Source organism: Prinia subflava, chromosome 6 (assembly GCF_021018805.1).
Source record: "Prinia subflava isolate CZ2003 ecotype Zambia chromosome 6, Cam_Psub_1.2, whole genome shotgun sequence".
NCBI classification, from domain to species: Eukaryota; Metazoa; Chordata; class Aves; order Passeriformes; family Cisticolidae; genus Prinia; species Prinia subflava.
Window position 1 is genome coordinate 21705135 of NC_086252.1, and position 21415 is coordinate 21726549.

The 21415-nt window shown below is 36.7% G+C and overlaps 1 protein-coding gene and 1 long non-coding RNA gene across 3 annotated transcripts in view; one reads left to right on the forward strand and one right to left on the reverse strand.

Moving 5' to 3' along the window:
- Positions 1 to 21415, forward strand: part of FIGN (fidgetin, microtubule severing factor) — a 106589-nt gene that overhangs the window by 64850 nt on the left and 20324 nt on the right. The window lies entirely within an intron of this gene.
- LOC134552193 (uncharacterized) overlaps positions 841 to 21415 on the reverse strand; it is a 34277-nt gene continuing 13702 nt past the window's right edge. The window contains exons 2-3 of the long non-coding RNA XR_010080805.1: positions 11508 to 11623; positions 841 to 6006 (exon numbers count right to left, since the gene is read on the reverse strand). This is a non-coding gene — a long non-coding RNA (uncharacterized LOC134552193). The remainder of the gene's footprint in view (positions 6007 to 11507; positions 11624 to 21415) is intronic.

Sequence of the window (21415 nt, forward strand, 5' to 3'; positions counted from 1 at the left end):
TATTGCTGCCCTCTGTATTTAATCTTCCCCTTCCCTGTTATATTTCTGTCATCCAAAAAAAGCATGGGATATGGGGTGACTCCTGCTCTGATTTTTTTAGATATTTTCTCTCTTCAGAAGGGTTGCAGTTGTTTTCATTTTGGTTTTGCTTTTTCAGATGAGAAACTACCACAAAACAGATCTGCGAGAGTGATCGCTGGTTTTCTGTGGTGTGTGTGATACTATAGGGCAATACTATCAATGCAATGCTGCTTCTATCAGTGAACCAAGATTTTTATTTCAGCTTCTTGTCTTGTGTAGTTTTTCTGCAGTTCTTGTTGTGGCCCAGACTTGTGACAAGGGCTGAGTTTGCCACTAAAGAGGATCAAATCACTGATCTTGTTTGGAGGAAAGGTAATTTCCAGGCTGTTTTTACGTGATATTTTACTTATGTCAATTTGTAATTCCTCAGAGAGCCTACTAGATTTTGTGGGGTCTGCTGTATTTACAGTTGGTGTGGACGTTACCGGTAGCCAACAAGGCCATTGTGGAGTAGGAGTGACATTGTCAGTCATCTTTTCTCCTGTCTGGACTTGCAGGCAAGGGAAATACACTTGTCTGAGCTGGTGTAGGAGGTTGTATGTGTACATAGATAAGAAGAAATTACCTTTATTTATGGGAAGAAATCCTCCTTCCATTTGGAGCTGGCAGGCTGAGCAAAACACTTGCAGTTCTCCTTCAGTAAATGCGAGATTGATGCCAGTCTTGCCTCATGCAAACCTTTAAACAGTTACTGCAAGACAAGGCGATTTCTGTTCACTGGCAGATTGGCCTTCTTGGACATAGTTTCAGCTGCTTTTTTGAAATTCCCATTGAAAATTCTTGAATTTAAAATGAGGCAGCATTTAAGAATACTCATTTTTGGAATTGCCCATTGTATTGGTAAGGTAGGACAAGTATTGGTAGCTATTTTGTAGCAATAGTTCACTTTTCATTTTCTTGCCGTGCAGTAGGATTTGTTCTCTTCTGTGGCATTCTCTTCTACTTGAAAAGCTTGACACTAAGTGGATATATATTTTTAAATATAGACAGGAAAGCTATTATTTTTTATTTAGCTTTTACTGTGTAATGGAATTTGTGACAAGGTTATTTGCTTCAGTATAATGTTGTGTACTGATTAGTGTTCTTTGGAAAGGGCCTTGAGGCGCGTTGCACGAAAGATGCTATATAAGTAGGGAATGGAAGGGTAAACGACCTTCATTTAAATGCAGTCAAGTAATCATTATCAAAGTTTTAAGCAATTTGAACTGCCTAACAGGAGGTATGATGACAATAATTGCCAATGTCCTTAAAGGACAGCTGTACCCATTTGATCACTGCCACATGCTTGAAGTTCATAAAAGGAAAACCACTTTGGACAAACTCTGTTATATTCGAAGATAACTATTTTAAAAACAAATAAGCAAACCAACCAGCCAATCAAAAAACCCCAAAAACCAAACAAGACAAAAAAAAACAACAACAAAAAAACCAACCAGCCAAAGAAAACCCAAAAAACTACCCCAAACCAACCAACATAAAACATCTATTTTAAAATGGATGTTATGGAAGTCTCTGCATGTAAATCAACAGTTTGACCATACAGCAGTGCAGGTGCCAGCACCGGAAGGCACGAGTGCATTATAAAGTTAAAAGAAAGAAAGAAGTGCATAAGTATTTAAACAGGAGTGGAGCAGGCAGTGTATATCTAACTAAGAAGGAATGGTTCTGCTGTGCAAGTGAAAGGAATGCTGGGCTCTGCAATGTTGTTCTGAGCTTAACCTTTAGGTAACTTGAGTCAAGGAAGGGAGTTATCCTGAGGGACTGAGTCAAAATGTATTCATATTTCTATTTGCTCTTTTCCATGGCCAGAACCATCTTGAAATATACCTCCATATGGACATGCACAATCAAAAAGGATTTTCCCCATTTTCTGAGGTGCATAAGGTCATATAGTGGAGCTTGGCCCAGCTTGGAACCAATAGTTTGTTTCTTAGGGTGGCTCTGTGCCAAGTTAATATTTCCTGTCTTTATCTTAATGTTCTTATCACTGGCATAGTCCCACCATCTTTCCACAGGCTAAGAAGAGCTCTGCAACCCTTCTGAGATGGGTATATAGAACACATGAGGGCCTAGGGAATCTCTAAGTCCGGTCTGCTACTGTCACTATATATTATAATATAAAATGATAAAGCGGTGTCTTAACATGAGCTAATTATTTTTGTCCTTCAGGACTCCAGTTGGCTGTTCAATAGTGTTATTGCCCTGGGAGTTACAAATCTTCTAATTTGCCGCATAAAAATATTTATTACTGTTTTATACTTATTTGTTCTTGTGCCAATGTTGTCTTTTTGACTTCAATAGTTCATCTCCAGTGTATATGCTTTGCTGATTATATTTTTACAGAAGAGTCATATTCCTATTCAGTCTTGGCAGGGTAGACCAAGCCAATGTCTTTTATTCTCTTTGAATGTACACACTTCATTCCCAGTGTCATTCCTATAGCCCTTCCCTGTCCTTTTTCCAGTTTAAATTAAATCTTCCCTGAATGAAATCAGAATTACTGTTCTGGTGAGGTTTCACTCTGAAATGACATTAATATTATCTGGAAAAAAAATCCTGTTTATATTCTGCAACTGTATAGCTTGTTTTCATATTTACATGTAATTAGTTAGTGAAAGTACATTTTCCAATCAGTTTATACTTTTCAGGGTTTTTTACTTTTTCTCTTCTTTGTGCTTAAGTTTCAACTTGTACTTTTTTTTCCCACTGTTATCTCGTAGTTGATAGTACTACTTTCTCTTCATTATCTTTGCTTACGCAGACTATCATATTTTACCAGGATGATATTTTGATTTTTTTTCTACTGGTGCTCTCCTAATTTTGTGTCATCTGGAGACTTCCATGTGTGTTTCTACTGATGTCATATTCATTCTCAGTAATGAAGTTAGAGGAGTTTTGCAGACTGATCTAAGAGGAGCTTCATTACCAAGCTTCCTTCACTTCATTAGATGTCCCTTCAATACTGTCATTAAATCCCTTTTAGTATTTCCTTAAATAATTTGCAGTCCTTTTACTAATTCCTATTTTTCCAGCTGTAACAAGGTAACATACACACACACATATATATATGCTGATGTGCAGTTAGATGATTCAGTAATTTCCTTTGCTTAAAATCAGCCATATTGTCAAATAAATTAGCTTGGCATAAATTACCTTACATCAACCATTGTAAGCTTTATCCCAATTTTTCTGTTATATCTGTATATGTATTTAAACATTGAATTAATAGAAGAATTATTGTCTGGATCAATTTACCTCTTCTGCCTCCTTAAATAATGGTGACTTCCCCTCAATTCCCTCCAAGTCCCAATAAAATTGTGGAGATTTAAGGAATAATTTCTATGACTGCTCCAGCACACTTCATTTTTTATCCCCCTATGTCTATTATTTTGACATGACCTGAATGTTTTAGCCAACCTATCCCTTTTTATGTTTTCACAGTCTATAACGTCATCAGACACCCCTTTCTGTCTATTTTTGTTTTTCCTGAAGAACACATGCATTTTGGTATATGTTCCAGCCCTGATTGCTGTTTCAATCTATTTTGCTTTTTTGCAATGGTTTTATTCATCATGTAGCACTCCAAACTTTCCCATTTTGTTCAAGAACACAAGTTGCAGAGCAACAAACCTTGGAAGTATTTCTTACTGATTGGATCCAGTTCTCTAATGAATCTATTTGTGAACTATGCTATCTAATTAATGGTTATTTGCATCAAAAATAGTATTTTCTTCTAGATGTCCCTCGTATTCCCCCCTCTGTTCTTTGAGCCATTATTGTGACCCTGTTTTCTTGATTTTCCCCTTCCTTTGAATCAAATCCAGATGTTGAAAATATGTGCCTCTCCCAACAGTCTTCCTTTCTTTTCTAGTTTACCATGAGTATATGCATAGATGTGTGCTCATTAATGGAGGGAGAGATCTCAATATAAATTTAGGGGAACAGTGTGCAAATTGTGTTGCAAAGGTAAAACTTAACATTTGCCTTTTTGAAAACTTTTCTCAGGGTTTTTGATAGCTCTTTCTCTGTTTTGGACTTAATTTTTTTGAAACTAAAATACATTCCAGTGAAGACTTCTGGGAAACGTGCAATATGTCTCACTCTATTTTAAATTGACCTACCATGGATCTTATACATGAAAAAATAAATATCTAATACATAGGAAATTGACATAATAGTTCACTGACTAAGTAATTTAATGTCAGTGAAATTCTTTAGAATTGTACTGTTCCTTTGGAGTCTCCCGGGCTACATCCATATAAACTAAATGGAGCCAGGGCCTACACTTAAGTGTGGACTCAAGGCCACTAACCTCCATTCTGTGCCACTTGTCCTCCAGGCTGGAGACTGGGACCTGGCCCACTTTATTTGTTAGTAGCTAAGAAGTTATTTCTGGAGAGAAATATTTGCCAAGTAAGTTCCTCTCTGGATGTCTCCCAGGAAATACGTTTCCCCCACAGCTACACGTAAGAAATGTTTATTCTTAATCAGTAAGAATGACTGATAGTAATCATGGCAGGTGGGAAGGGCTTGGGATGAACATTTATGTCTGAGCTGTTAAGTTTTCCAGCCTTCGGCCTACTTGGATATTGATTGTACTGAGTTGTTGTGTTGAATGGGGAGGAGCAAGGAAAATACTTTTTTTCCTGAATTTCTGACAGAGAATCACTGTCTCAGGCTGTGTGTGAGAACTGGGGTCCTGTAGAACTAAGAATATTGTTCCTGTATATCTGATGATAAGACACTGTCCTATTTTGTGTTCTTTCTACATGCTCGCAACTCTTCTCCACAAATTGTTCATGACAAAGTCATCCTCTTTGTACCTCACAGTCTTTACTGTGAGAAAAAATGCTGCTGTTCTCTCTGGACCATCAGGAAGCGCTCTTCTCTGTCTTCAGGAGCAAAACTAGCCTGTTCTAAATGAACAACTTCTGCATGGAGAAGGAGGAAAAAGGAGCACAGTTTTCAGTAGAAAAGCAAAAAAAAAATTAGGATGCTTCTTTGAACCAAACAGATTTTGCTTGAGCCTCCTGAGATTTTCTTGCCACTGCTTTCCAATGAAGCTGTATTTACAAGATTATTTTAGCATCAAAACTCAGCTGCATTTAATTCCACTGGATTGCACTTTTGTTACTTTGAAGAGGCACTGATGTGTATACCAGCTCTACAGAGTTCTGAAAGAGATTTAAGAAACAAATATCATAAAACAAACATGTCAGTAAAAATTCAATTATAAGTCAAAATGTCTTGTAGTTTAGAATGAAGAAAAAGAAAGGGAAAGCTAACAAAAGGAGAACATAGGTATATTTTTAGCCACAAAAGGATATTTTACATCTTTCCATGTCATAGTGCTGCATTGTGTCATAGCACAGGTGAAAAAAGAAATACTGCAAAGAGTAACTTGTATGAGAATGTTTTTTTACATATAGCTGATTAACAATAACAGTTCAGATGCTTAGAGAGCTAACACAGGTAATTTTAGTAAGAAAATTGCAGAAAAGCAACAAATAATTAAAGTGATGATGAAATTCTATTACTCCACTGGGATTATCTTTTTCAAAGAGAAAATAGCCTAATCCAGAGTTGAAAATGTAGAACTGGAAAGCAAGATTCTAAAATTCCTCATAAACTTAAGGTCTATGCAATGCCATGGCAACTTTCATTCATGGCCAAATAGGTTTTGGAGTCTACTTCACTGAAGATACTCAAGAACTGTCTGAACACAGTCCTGTCCCACGTGCTCTGGGGTGACCTTGCTTGCGCAGGGATGCTGGGCCAGATGATCCACTGTGGTCCCTTCCAACATGACCCATTCTGGGATCCTTTATCTTTTGATTTCTTGTATTTGAGGAGATTCATTTTATAGTGAGAAATTTTCTGTTGTCTTATCTACTCGTTTTGCATCTTCTGATATATTTAGCGGCACTGCAGATAGAGGTCAGATAAATAGAATTAGAATTTTTTTCACGATTTGCTATTATATTACATATGATTACAACACAACTATTATCTTTGCTACACCGGGAGCTACCTCTGACAATTACCTTGATAAAGCTAAAATTCCTGATATCAAATCGTGTTACAATGTTTTCAGTAGGAATCTGGTGATGATCTTGAGGAGAACTGACTACTAGGAACTGCAATTACTCCTCTAGTTTGTACTTGTCCTGGGAAAGTAACTGCTATATTTCTATTATCATACTTGGGCATTAAGCATAATTTTGACTTATTAGATGGCACCAAAATGTTGAACACATAAATATGCTTCCTTTAAATCATAAGTTACTTTGTTGAAGCTGGGTGTAAACTTTTCCTGGTAGTAAACTGTGTGATAAGAGTGCAAAGAAATCTGAACCTCAATTTCCATGTTGGCAAAATCCTTTCACAGACTCATTTGTAGTATGAGTAAGGTAAGCAGTGCTTTGAATTGATGAAGTGTTTCTCACTAGTGAGGTGAAAGTGAAATTAAACATGGTATTTTTCCCGTGTAAATCTCCTAATACTGCAGTTAAAATTTAGATGTCATGAATCAGCAGACAAACAAGTATGTGGAGTTGCTGTGCATGAAAGAAGTTATCTTATTTAGTCACATGTTGAGACTAACTCAATTTCTTCCTTGCATGTGATATTTTAGCTAAGCAGTAACTTAATTTGAATACACAAAGTAGTAAACTGCTATCTCTTGGAATCAATTTTACAGAGACATTTAGTCAATGCTGTTTGGAAAAAATAAGTTCAATATATGCTGTCATACATTAATAAGATCTAAGTTATTTTCTGGACCAAATGCATTAATGCGTTAGTTTATGCTTCTTTTCCTGAAGTATCTGTGAGTGTTTTCCTTCAGACTGTATCTGACCATTTTTGTGATAGGCTGGCTAGTGCATGGATGGCTTTTGTGTGTGAGTGGCTGCATTTTATATGACTTAGAATAAACAAGGTTACATCTTAATAATGCTTTAATAGGGGCTTCATTGATTATGTGTCACTCCTGTTAGTTCATAGGAGTTTCTATTAAGCATTTACTTGGGTGCATTTTCTGTGATTATGGCAAGCATTCAGTGGTTGGAACTCGCTCATTGTCTCTATTTAGCATTATCTCCTTTTTTATCTTTATACATCTGTGTGTATGAAGTGTTATTTCTCAAGGAAGTTTACAACAGTGATAAGAATATTGCATTAAAAAAGGAAAGGAAATTTGTGCCCTGTTACAGATTGTACTAATAGATATGCATGCCTGTTTATTTGAGAGAATAATTTTTTCTTAGGCATCCACAGTCATTTCAAATACAGCATGCAGTGCATCAATTCTATCAGATAATGTGTGTAATGTGTTCACATAAGCCTCTCAAGGCACAAATCTTCAATGTACAGAAGTTGTTTTATATTCTAGGCTTTCTAAACTGTACTAACTATACAGACTGTATCAATCTGATAGTTTGGAGGCAGATTTATAAAACACAGAAGTGCAGGGCTGTGTGAAAGGTGAGATCTTTGTATTTGAATTTTACTTGAATTGATCCATAAAGTTATTTTTAGAAGTTACATTCTCATAACATCTACATAATCTGGTTTACTCTAATCTGATTTTTCCAAGCTTTTTAAGCAGTGCTGAAAATTACTTTAGGGAATAGATTTGCTTTCAAACTGAGTTTTCAGAATAAAGTTCGGGTCATTGTGTTCCTTAAGAGATTGGCTGAATGCCACTAATAGTATGTTGTGACTGTTTTTAAACCTGACAGTTGGCTACAATACACTTGAGTAACTTCCAGTTTTATTGTCAAGCCAAGGTATGATTTCAGTAGAGATGGTATCTGGCATCCACAGAAGATATTATCATCAGTTAGAAATAAGATGCACTTCATCATTTTTTGCAGGTTTACTCATTATGTTGTGCCCTGCATTTGAATTAAGTTTGTAAAAAAATATTTTAAAATGTTAGTTTGCAGTTTAGAAGCCTCTGAGGTATGACATGAATATCAATACCAACAAAGCTCTCATGGAGCACATACAGTATCCCAGTTTGGGAGATGCTTTAAAAAATGGTTTCAGATTAAAATAATTAAAATTCAGAATTAGTCCCATTGACCTGAGAAAAAACAGATTTGTAGACATAGACAATATCCTTTATTAGGTTAGTGGCTCTGGATGGAACTGTTGAAGAAGTGCTTGCTTAACATCTTTTTTATAAAAGGCATATTCATTACTACTATTGCTTTTTGTGTAATATGGATGGAGTCAAAACGAAATTCTGCACCTGCATATTCCTGGTTGTTGAGAAATGCTAAGTGAAGAACACTACCAATACAGAAAGTGTCACTTCCAAATCTAGTTTTTTAAAACACCTCTAGAGAATCATGTCACTGCACAGACAAGAAGCCTTTGACATCACGCCTTCTCAGGCAGTTCTCTTTCTTCCTTTCTTCATAGTTCACGTTGGATTAACAGAATTAATGGGGTAACTTTTTATCGTGCCTTACTTCTCAAATGTTAACACTTGCTTAACTGTGGGCAGGTTTTTTTAGGTCTCTAAAAATTTGCCATTTCAAATTACAAAAATCAACATGGCTTAAAGCATGTCTTTCATTCTTCTGCTACAAAATTTCATTATTATAGAGTAAGGTGTAAGAATGGTGAATCTGCACAAATGCATATGAATAACAGACCTGATTCTCCCCTGACATGTCCATTCATTTAAAGAGAATAGTGCTGCAAGACAGTTGGATAGTTGGGTCCAATAGTAAACTACCATGCTGTAGCTGTGTTTGTAATCTCGTGAATTTGAGCTGTACCATGGAGGTCTTCAAAACGTTAAACATTTGTGGACCAATTTATTTAAGCTCATGAACATCAAAAAACAAGAGACTTAAAGCTATTAAAGAGAGCAAAAGATGCAGATTTAGATCCATAATGAGGTCTTGAAAATCACTAGTTTGTGTGCTGAGGTCACATGATCTTGACTTTTCAGGAGCCGTGAGCCAGTCATTGCATGGAGGGTGCATATCTATATATAGATACAGGTACCAGACCTGATGATTTACCAAATGGGATCTTTTATTCTAAAGGGCAGCCAACCTCCTGATGCCTGCCTGTGGCTGGAGTTAAGGGGAGAATGCAGGGGCTGGTCACCTCCATGACTGAGTTTCTGCCCAACTTCTGGCACTGGCACAGCCAGGACCTGAAAGACTGCAGGCTGGGGGCAGGGACATCTTGGTGGCAGGGACAGTGTGGCTGACTGAAAAGTTGGGTGAAATAATCTGCAAGTCTGACTTGCTGTTCTGCCAGAGTGGAGGTTGTTGGGATGCAGTTTCTGACATGAAGTGAGTTAATGGTGGAGATGGGGCGTTTGTGCACAAATCCAGGCATGGCTCTGCAGGCCCATCTCTTGCTACCATGTGCAGCACCAACAGCAAAGATGGTCATGCCTCCCATGTTACAGAAATACATTAAAATTTATAGTATTTATTTGTAAACTCACAGATCATGTGCTATACTCTGTAAAGTGTGATTTTTCTTCTTTTTTTTTTTTTTTCCTTCTGGTTTAATGTTCAGAGTTAGTGTCATCCTAATTAGTTTCCACTGACAGAATAAATATTGTTCCATCTGTGCACTATTACAGTCAGCGACTGAAGGTTTGAAACACTTGAGCAGTGGATGTCAAGTAGTCTGTAAAGGGACTGGAAAGCAACTCATTTTGCATATATCACCATTCAGAAGGAGGTTATGGGAGCAATTCTCATCTGTACTGCCTATCATCCCAAAATGATGCCAAAATTTTGTTCCTTTTTTCAACAGAATTTACTTGATAATGATCATGAATAATAAAATTAAAGGATTTCTTGCATTGTGACAACATAAAGCCTTTTTCTTTTTACAAGTTTGCAAATATGTTTTACAAAGGAAACATTTATTACCAAATACTGAGAGTAGGCCAGATGAACTAATATCCTTATTTATTAGACATTCCTGAGACAAGAGGCAGAGCAACTTGTCAGAAATCTCCTTTCCTTTTCCTGTGCATTTTACCGTGCAAAAGGAAATGCACATTTGTAAAAGGTAACTCTATTTAAGACTTAATCCTGGAAATTCCTTTGGCTGTGATTAAAGCAAAATTAAAAAGCAAGTGAACACTGTATCTAGAGTTAATTTTGGCGTTGCGGAGGGCTTTCAGAAAACTAGTCAGGCAGGAGAAGCAGGCACACAGGCTTCCCTGTAAGAGAAACTGGTTTGTGGCTGCAAGGCTGTCTGACATTGAAAATATTTCTTGTGAGTAATAATCCTTTACTTAATGTGATGGAATTTTTCCAGTTCAACTTCTTGTAGCTTGATTAAACAAATTAATTTTTACATAATTGGAAATCAGCGCAGCTCTTCATGAAGTTGTTTCTTGGTATTTAAAAAATAGTCTTAAAAGAACATTGACATCTCAACTATTTGAAAAGAGACAAATCCCAGGCAGCATCCTTAGGAAATGGTATAGACTATATAAATCCGATTACCCAAATTCTTTATTAGCTGAAACAGAACAATATGTGATGCTATCTATGAAATGTATAGCTAATACCCCTGAGTATCCAAAAATATTCAGTATCTGCATATTATACTAATGACTAAAGCTGCCCAATCCCTTTGGATTTTTTTTATATTTTTTTAATTCTCAGAAACATTAAGGGTAAATGTAAATATTTCTTTAGCAATTCTATAATAAGAAACTTTAATTTGCATAAGATTATTATAGTTAAAGACCATGCATTCAGCTTTAGGCAGTAATTGACTGCAAACCTAATTTTCAAACCTATAGAAACCTGTGCAGAGTTCCTTGGACATGTTTGAGGTTTGTTTGTTTGATTTTTGGATTTGTGGGGGTTATTGTTGTTTGTTTGGCGTTTGAGTGGGTTCTTTTGGTTTGGTCGGTTGGGTTTTCTTATACGTTAAATTTAGGGACATATAAAAAAAAGAAGAGATGCTCCTGCTGTGCTGTGGTTTTTAATGTTGAGAAATTGTACATTTCACTTTGAATATATTCGGCTTACTCTGATAAAAAATAAAACTTTTATATACATAAAGGAGGAAAAATGCCATTTATTAGGAATTTAATAATTCTATCTTCTTTACTTGAAGCTTGTGTTATTTTTTAAATAAACTTTGCTATACAGATTAAATTATATGGCAGCTTTAAAAACTAGAACTTGTAAAAAAATGGCCTTACAAAAATGTTATTCTACCTCATGTTTAAATACTTAGATTCTGTCTCACTGAAACATATGTTCTTTGGATTTAAAAAGAGCTAAAACCATGAATATTGGCACAATTAAGAAATCACATGGTGCCACTGATTGATAGGTAGTTGAATGAAAATGAACTGAAAGGCTTGTAGAAGTAAATGTGTATTCTACTACTGCTTAGACAAATGCTCTTGTGTTTACCTGAGTTGTAGGAGAGTTACGGAGGTGAAAAGAAGCACCTTTCCTTTCCATGTTTAGTTTGTTCATGTCAGTATTTTCACTGTGCAGTCAGTCATAAACAGAGGAACAGGCTCACCCTGAAAGAGAGAGCAATTTTAAAATTTCACAATTTCACAACTTTTTTTACGTCATCATTACACCAGAAACAAGTGAACAAATGGAAACCCCTGAAAATTAAATATGTGCTGGAAGGGCATGCTGGCCTTTAACGTTGACTGTCTGGCAAGAACCATTTACTTATTTAAGCTTTTTTAAAAACCAATTTCTGTAACCAGCTAAGCCAAAGAGATGCTCCTCTCTAAGAAATAATTTAAAGGTTGTAATTGGAGAAAGGCCTTTTTATTATTCTTAAACCATTTTGTTGATTCTCCCCCACCCTTTTTTTCCCCCCATTTATTATGTGTTCCCTAAAGGCCTCCTACACATTGAAGTCCACAGTGAAACTCACTAGTGGGGATGAAGCAGGGAAGCCACTGCAGGACTCCCTATTTCAAAGCTGAACCAATATTCACCATTGACACATTCATTCATCTGTGCAGGGTCATTGGAAATCCTCTTTCTCTAGTTTTGCCTTCCCTTCAGGGAGCAATGCTTAAAAGAGCAAACCCCTGGTGTGAAGAGATAGAAGAATTCTCAGCGTGGCCAGTGGTGCCAGGAATCGAATTAAAGTTGTCCATTTGCAGATTGCTGTATACTCAGCTCCCAGCATATTCAGCTGTGGGGCTTGATGCTGAGGTTTTATTTGAAATGTTGATGGTGGCACTTGGTTGTATTAAAAAAAAAAATTGGGGGCAAAAAGTAGTTTCTCAGAAAAAGAGAAAAAGATGCTGAATTTCAACATGTGCATGGTTCCTGCTGTTCCTTTTAGGTCTGGAGGTTGTTAAGGATCACATGCCAGGGAGGTAAATAATTACAGAATTTACTTCTTTGGGTAATTTAACACTTGTCACTTATTCTGCTATTGTTGACATCTCTATTTTGGCATAAATCAGATTCTGACATTACTAAACCTGCAATTTTGTTTTTCTTCACACACATTATCTCTTCCATGTGAAAGGCACTGGGGAGACACGGGCTGCCATGAAATCTGAAATGCCTGCAGTCAACACGAAGAGCGCCTCTTTATTTCAGTTTCATTGCCTGTTAATAGAGATGAACTTGGTGCACATTTGGGCACATTTAGAAATTGTCAAACAGAGATTCTGTAAAAGGAGTTCTAAGAATTTAAAGAAGTCTCTGTCAGTTTGGAGGATGAAAGGATAAGCACAGTTAACCGTTTGGTCACCTGCCCAAATTCCCATTCCAGCAAACATAGTCCCCGCATGTGTGGGCGGAGGAGGAGTTGTCGCGGTATATCCTTGTCCTTCGTGACTGCTAGAAGGTTTAATTCTTGTGACTAATTTCAAAGAAATCTCAGGCAAAGGGTGTTTCTGTGAGTAACAGTGGCATGATCTGCCACCAACATAAATCGCAGTTTCTTCAAGGAGCATCAGGAAATGAAGGTGGAAGAAAGAGTTGGAGGCTACGAATTACACCATTGCCTAATTATGCAGCTTTATTCATATGACTAACGAGATATCCACATGCGTGTCAGCAACACAGAGGCCTAAATTATAGACATTCATAACAACTTGGAGAAGGTAGCAGGGAAACTGTTCAAACAATTTAAATTCTCTGTCACAGCAACTTGTGACTTTAGATAGAGCCATCCCAGAAATACAGATTAAATTTTCCTTTTCAACTAAATCACACAGGTGGTATCTTTATGCAGTGCATATAAAAGTAAGCTCATTGTTCATCCTGTAACCAGCACTTCTATACCCAAGTATGTTAGGTGTTATAAAGAGGTAACATTACAGTGAGATATTTTAATCTAGTTGAATGACCTTACACAAGGGGAAGCGTTTTTCCAAGAGGGGCAGCCCAGTAATGAGGGTGAGGTGTGTCCTAAAATGCCCCAGAGCTCATTCTAGCTTATCAACTACTGCTTCAATTCCTAATTTGTGGGGCACTCTGTGCTTTTTCTGGGCAGTCTATCATTTAAAGTGCTGTGAGAGACAGTTTAATCATTTTAAGAGTATGCTGTGTAACTGATCTTAGAAGTATCCAGTACTCACCAGAGATTTATTGAAAAAACATTTGTACCATGACTGTCTTTCCTTTGAAAATAGTCAAAATATTAAAAAAAGCAGTCATGCTCAGCAGCAGTTTTCATTGATGCATTTAGAACATTCCTCCTCTTTAGCATCCAGACCTTTTTTAAGAAATGTCATTGCTGGTTATCCTCAATACAGAATGGCCCATCAAACCTACCTTGGTGCAACCTTACCTCTTAAATATCAACCCATGCCCCGTAACCATTTGTTATCAAGTACCTTTTAGTTCAGTCATGGCAAACTCGGTTTAACATATAGAATGAAAAAAAAAAAAAAAAGGATAGGACTTAAGGCAATTTTTATTGAATCAAATATAGGATATTTACTTGAAATGTTTTGGATGCATTCTTGAAAAATGACAAAAGATCTTTGCATAATAATGTGCCTAGATAATTTTGTGCCTAATAAAAACCATGAGAAATTTAAAAAAAAAGGAAAAAGAAAATAAAAACAACTGACAAAAAATGAGGTAAGGCAAATTTAAATTTTCCTTAACCTTAGCATCTACCAAACTGTACTTAGAAAATTATTATTAGAATTATTATTAGTAGTATTATTAATTGTTGTTAGAAAATACTTGAGTATAAAGGTTCTGCCTCACTTTCCTCTCTTTTTTGGACTGACGTTTCTGAAGTCCTCATAAATGTGATTTTCTTGTTTCTGCTGTCTACTTCATTCTCAATAGTAGCTGTGTCTTCAGAGCAGCTAACCGCACATACTGGTACAGTGGGTTGGGTATTCACTTGCCACTTAGTAAGTGCACTGACAGAGGCTGAGATGGGATTTCTCCACACGAATTTCACAAGACATTGGGAGTGAGTGTGGAAGGGCTGTGCTGTATCTGCAGTTAAATTCCTGAAGTGAGTGGCAATCACCCAACCTGGCCTTCAGTACATGAAGAAACCAGAAACAATCTTGATAGGTGGTAGGAACAGGATGCTGCTTTGTTCACTTCAAAAACCTTTGCTGTCCTATTTTCTGACCACCCTTTAGCACTGCTGCTCTTGATTTGGCACAGCTTTAAGTTTGAGATAGAGGACAGTGCAGAAATGCATGTAAAGAACTGAGGAATGGGGAAGGGGAGAAGGAGGTCATGTATGTCAGATACAGGAAGAAAGATGCATCTGAAAGATCTGTGTCTGTTGGAGATCACCTATCTTTTTGCCAGTGAATAAACTCGTAACATGGCTTGAGTATAAAAGGAATTAACTGTTTTGGGGTTTTTTTTTACATTTTTCATTTTAAAAAATTATATCATTCTCCAGGCGGAAACAATATTGCAGTATACTATAGTGCAGCAGGAAGGTTGCTGAAAAAAGGGTCACTTAGAATTTCTCAAAAGGACATGTATTCAGGATTGCAGTTGATATAGTCTGTACTGGGATAGTCCAAAACATCTGGGGGTGCTTTTCTGTTAGTGTAATTTTTCTGTGTGTTAATTCTGGAGTAGACATTGAGCTATCACTAGAATAAGCATCATCTTTACTCTGGGAGGGGAAATAAATATATGTGTACATTTATACATATGTATACATAGAAAGAGAGGGAGCTTTGCTGAATCAAAGCTTTATAATTCTTCTCTTTAAAATCCACATAAAATACAAATACAGAATCAAGACTGGAATAGCGAGGAATGTATTTCCCATCTCATGCTGCAGGGCATAAGCTAATCTGCTGCTGAGATCAGGCAGGAACCCTTCTTCAACCCTGTGTTGTTTTTCATTACACAACTGGCTGTTTGCATTATGTTTTTTATTAGAACTTGATTGTTTAATGACAAAGATACAGAGTTATGCTAAAATAAATAGAAAGCTCAATAGTGGAGAAGGAGAAAATAAACTCAATGAAAAATAAAGGCAAGGACTGCTAGATTCTGCTGCACTCACCCCAATCCATCCAAAGCCTGCAAATATGTTCCTCAATTACACATGCATTTGCTTTATTAACCCGCATCCCCCAACAAAAGCCCCCAGCTGTATTGCATAGGACCTGGTGGTGTTCCTTTTGCTTCCTTCATTTCATAAGGAGATATTTCCATAAACAATTTCAGTTAGGAAAGTTGCGTACTAGACTGCTCTACCTTTAAAGAAAGAACTGCAAGTCTGTGTGTTAAAACCAGTCTGAAATACAGGGAATATTATCTGCCTTAAGATAAAGGATTGCAGTTCTGTTGGACAAATGTTCTCATCTGCTGCAACTCATCTATTATGTAGCTTTTGTAAATGTGTTATAATAGAACACTAGCCTTGGCAGTCTGCAGAGTTGGTTTGTGTGCAGTTGTTCGGACAAGTGATTGCTTATATTGGAACAATTGAGTTTATTTTTGGGTTTGGGGGCAGGGGAGAAGGGGCTTGTTCCTTTGAAAAAGCCAGCAAAAAAAGACCATGCAGGATACCAAGTGAAACAATTTCATGAAGTATTTCATCCAAGTTGCTTTCAACTCCACAAAAAAAAAAAAAAAAAAAAAAAAAAAAAAAATTAGGTTGGAAGGGGCCTTAAAAATCACCTAATTCCAGCTTCTCTGTCATAGACAGGCTGTACCCTTCCACTACACCACATTGCTCAAAGTGCATCCGACCTGGCCTTGAAAACTTCCAGGGTTGAGACATCCACAGATTCTCCAAGTAACCTGTTCAAGTGCCTCACCAACCATCACTGTTAAGAATGTCTTCCTAATACCTAATCTAAACCTGCCCTCTTTCAGTTTGAAGCCATTCCCCCTTGTCCTGTCACTACATGCCCTTGTACTTCTCCAGCTCTCTAGTAGTTCCTTTTGTATACGGAAAAGTCACCATAAAGAGAGAGAGGGGAGAACAGAAATCAGAGGTGTTCTGTACTCAAAGGTACTCTACAATTGTTTATGGTACCTTTTGCTGGAGGGTAAATTGTGGTTGATGCTGGGTCCTACTTGGAGAAGGTCATCTATAATACTGGAATTTAATTGATGGAGAAGATAGTGTCTATGCTACTGTAGAAGGTGCAATAAATTTTACATGGGGTCCCATTTCTGCTATTTATGCTGTCTTGTGGTGGAGTTGTCCTGAGACAAGCCACTCCAGGGCTCGACTCTGGTTTTGATGACAGCAAACATTCCCACTTGAGCTGTCATCGTCTCCTGCTTGGCCCTGTGGAGAGCCCTCAACCTCCGTGGAGGCTCTGGGTGATGGCGGCACCTTAAATATGGGTGTTAAGGTTCTTCTCACTGTCCTTTTTATAGAATGCTGCTGCTCTTTCTGACCAGTTCAATGTTTTGAGGCAAATTCTGCCTGGAGTTCAACCTGCCCCTGTAGCTTCACCTCCTTCTTTGACGTCCTACGCTTTTGCAGTTTCTTATGCTAGTCCATACTCATGTATATATGACATACCATCTATGGGTAGCAGCCTGGAGTAATGTAAAATTTGGTAAGTCCTAGTTCTTCAATGGAAACTCCTCTAAAAGTCAGATCAGGCTTTTGTGATCAGGCTAAGCAGGCTTAGAGATATCAGGAGGAAAAGTCTCAATTTCTATTGAAAGTCAGGCATTGTCCAGGGTCAGCATCTTAGGTGAGCAGACTGGTATTTTGTAGACTTGATAAAATACAGAGGATCTGAGGCAGAAAAGTGATTCTCTAACTTGTTGTTTTTGTGGTAGTGTTAGGCTACAGAGGGAGTACACTGAAGGTTCCCCCCTGCTTTATAATGATGTCTAAAATACCTCCTATGGATGCTACATTTCTGTCAGCCCCAGTTTTAAACTACAAAAAATATCACAGTGTATGGTATTGAAGGACTTACTGATGAACAATTGGTGTTTCAGAGCATCTGTGCTTAGTAAAATCAACAGTACAAAATGCATATTATGCATCTTGGACCATCGGGTTGTCACTCACAAATGATGTGAAGTTTAATGCATTATTCACAAGTACAAGAGAAGGCAGTCCAAAGCAGTTGTGGAGTCTCTGTTATGTTATTTTATCGTATTTTATGTTATGTTATTTTGCAGAGAGCAGAAGCTAAGTATGTGACTTAAAGGTGCAGAGTTTGGAATTGCATGATAGGATAAGCAGCAGCCACACTGAAAATGTTGGATCTAAGTAAAATTCAGTTCAGACTTAACAAACTGGAAGATATTTTGATCTTAAAGCTGCAAAAACCCATCTGGGAATGAGTTAAGGGTTTGGGGTTGTGTTGGGATTTTTTTCCTTTTTCCACTTTGTAGTGCAAAGAAGCACATAGCACGAAATCAAATGAAACTGGCATTAATTTGGTAGTCTCAGTTCTCATTGTCCTATTGATTCAGAAAGCTGCAAACAGATACAGAGGCTTAAAGGCTGCATTTAGGGCTGCTGAAGTTTGGGGCTAGGCTATACAAAGGATGCAGTGAAAGCACTCATTCAGTAAGGAACTCTTCCTAACATCTTAACATGGAATTCCGATATAAAAATCTTGGTCCAAGAGAACTGGTCTTCATCATTTTGTTGGTGGTTTCATTATTGATTACTCATGTTTATGCACTTCTTTCCAAAGTCTTGGCCGCCAACACAAACCTTGTCCAGCAGAATCTAGTAAGCAAAACAACATTTGCATCCCTATGTATTTCTCGTAGTGAGGGAGAAAAAGGTTGTCTCGGTTGTTTCTTATTGATAACTTTAAATATTATGTCAAGCTGAAATCAATTGTATGAGAGAACAGAAGCTCAAGATTCCTCAAGATTCACTCTGGATATTTAATTAGCTAGAGTTTATATGTGCACTTTATTTTCTTTTTTGCCACATTCAGCATTTGTTAGGTAGTAGTATTGATGGGACTAGTGTGATAAGGTGTGCGTCTAGTTAAATTGAACCTTCTGTCGATGAAAACTTAGCTTTTGTGGGTGGCTGTCTTTTATGAATAATATATATCACAATATTACATTTTCAGATCTTGATGTTCTTTACATTAAGAATTTGGGGGGGTTGGTGCTAAGTAGGTATTAGGATTTGATAGTATGTGAAACATGTAGGAGAAACAGCATTAGCTATAGATGTATGTGTGTGTAAATATATATACATTTATTAGATATCCATAATTTTATTTTGAAACCAAGCAATTTGCTGGTTTTTCCTCAAGCATTTACAGCTGTTACTGTGGAAGGAGAACTGACAAGTGTTTTTTCAAGTATCTCTTGTTATTGGCCATTTTTGTTCATTATTATTCAGCTGGTGACAAAAACATTTATTATTTGTGTATTAATGACTGGAATTCTTAAGAGATGGATGATCAGTCAAACAAAGCTAGGTGGAATTAACTTTATGCATGCTTTGTAGTTGATAGCGGACTCGCAGTACTCTGTATATTCCATAAATACTCTGATTAAGTATCATTTATAGACCCAATTCAGCCTTGCACAGTATTTTAAGCAGTTTTAAAATTTCCTCTGGAAATATTGAACCCCAAGTATTTTCAAATATATTTTCATGGGGAAGAAAGTCTATATTGCAGTAAATATCTATCATCACAGCTACCAATTCCTTGAGCTTAATTATGACACTACTAAATGTGAAAATCTATTCAGTGCTAGGAACACTTTTCACATTACATTCACGCTAAAGATTGGCTGTTAAGAGCTCATTACTGGTAGTTTTCTAAAGAGTGGTTTATTAAACACTGTTACCTAATAAGCATCTTTGGTGGTGCAAATTGCTGAAAACAGTAATGAGTCTGATTAGACTTCATTTCAATTACGACAGCTTGTCTAGCAAAAAAAAAAAGAAAGAAAAAAAGGGGAAAAAATCTCTCCTTGATGCTTTGGAATCTGGCTACAAGGCATTAGATGGTTTAAAAGGAAAATGCCACCTCTGTGTTTCCTTTCCACAGTTCAGTAATGAATAGAGAGCTGTCCAAGTAGCCATCCAATTTAACACATTGGAAAACTAGATGGGCAGCGTTGGAAGCACAATCCTGTTTGCTTAAAAATTCTACAAAGGCTTTTCAGTTAGTATATCTAAATAGGGTCATATTTAGGTTTCCTCTGCTTCCCTTGTGTAATAGTGTAAAACTGTAAGAAGAGAGAAAATTAAAATGATTCACTCCTACCTGCTTTGCAGAGGTTATGCATTCCTCTGATTAGTGTAATGCACCTTTCAATTGTTATCTGTAAATCTTTTACAGATCTGTAAATCTTTTACATGCAATCACAAAACTATCACACCATTCACGGTACCTCATATTTCAATCTGGTCTTGGTTTTAACTTTAAAAATTATTTTTCTGGAGTAAAAGTAACTTTTAAGAAGTGTTTACTACTAATATCAGATAATATCAGTGAATATGTATTTGTTTGTGAATGTAATTCTTGATGTTAAGTGTGTTTAATTATATTAGTGCTAAGTACTCTTTAAGTCATTCCTGTATGCTACTTACACATTCTGGATGAAAAGAGAAGTGTCAATAGAAAAAATAATTTAAGCTTATAATTGCTGAATACTTAGTAAGTTTCTAATGTTCCTGTGGAGAGTGTATAGCATTTTTAATACTAAATCTGTGTGAGTGCACTTTTCTAATATTATTTAATACCAAATTAGATGCAGACTTTTCTAACTAAAATCTTGTAATAAAGTATGCCTGGAGAAATGGCAGAAGGGAGATGCACAGGGAAGAGTACAGGGCTGCTGAAAGCAATTTATTGGACTGGTATCTCAGAATGTGGCTGAAATCAGACACTGTCCAGTCAGTTTACAGCGAATTTTAGAAAGGCTCACATTCAATAAAGTTTGAATGCCACCTAATTAGACATAGGAAATTAATCAGAAACTCAGCTAGTGCAGTGAATATCAGAACTCTCTATCAGGATTTTAATGAAATATTTTCTGTGATGAATTTTTATTAAACACGCACCCCAAACACTGGTGAATAAAATATGATTTGTGTAACTAACACATTTTAATTTGACACATTTATCTCCTTTGCAATAAATTGTAAACTTCAGTAGTTCTGATTTCAAACCAGAGAAGTGACAGAAGAATCATGCCCATGAACCTGGGGTCTAAGTATCTTGTATTGGCCTCAAAACCCCTTTTTGTGATGTTACCTTTCTACCTTGTGTTAGAAATCCTTACAGTTAGCTGTTATATTTTGTATATGTTTTGTGAGAGGGCTTTCATCAGTGTGCATCACCAAACATCAAGTAAAATAGTGGGGAGGCGGGGTGTGGGGGGGGAGTTGGGGATTTTTTTTAGCTGCATACAAACACAAGTGCTATTATTCTGCTATACAAATGTGTGCCTGTAGTGCGCTTTGAGATGCTAATCAGTGGAGCTTGACTTCTGTACCCTGAAGCAAATTTTAAAAGTATTTCATCATTAGGTGACTACATATGCAATAAGACTATGGACAAAATTACAGAAAAATAACAGAGATTATTGTTATTTAAGCTATCAACAGTACTCAGCTAGTTATTGATACAATCATTGCATGGTTGAGATTTTTGTTGTATCTTGAAGGCTGTTTACAGAAATGGCTAAATTTGTGTGATAGCTGCAAAGGAATGTGACATTTTATCAGCTGGGCTCTGTAATTTCTTTCTGTTTTTGAAACCAGTATAATTTTTTTTCTGCCTGTGCACCCTCTCAATGACATCTGTGTGTCTTAGGACATGGCTTAACTTTTCCTGTTGCAGGATGATCTCTAACTTTTTTTTTTTTCTTGAGAAAGGAGAACCAACATCTAATTTGACGAGTTAGTCTCTTTTCCTTAC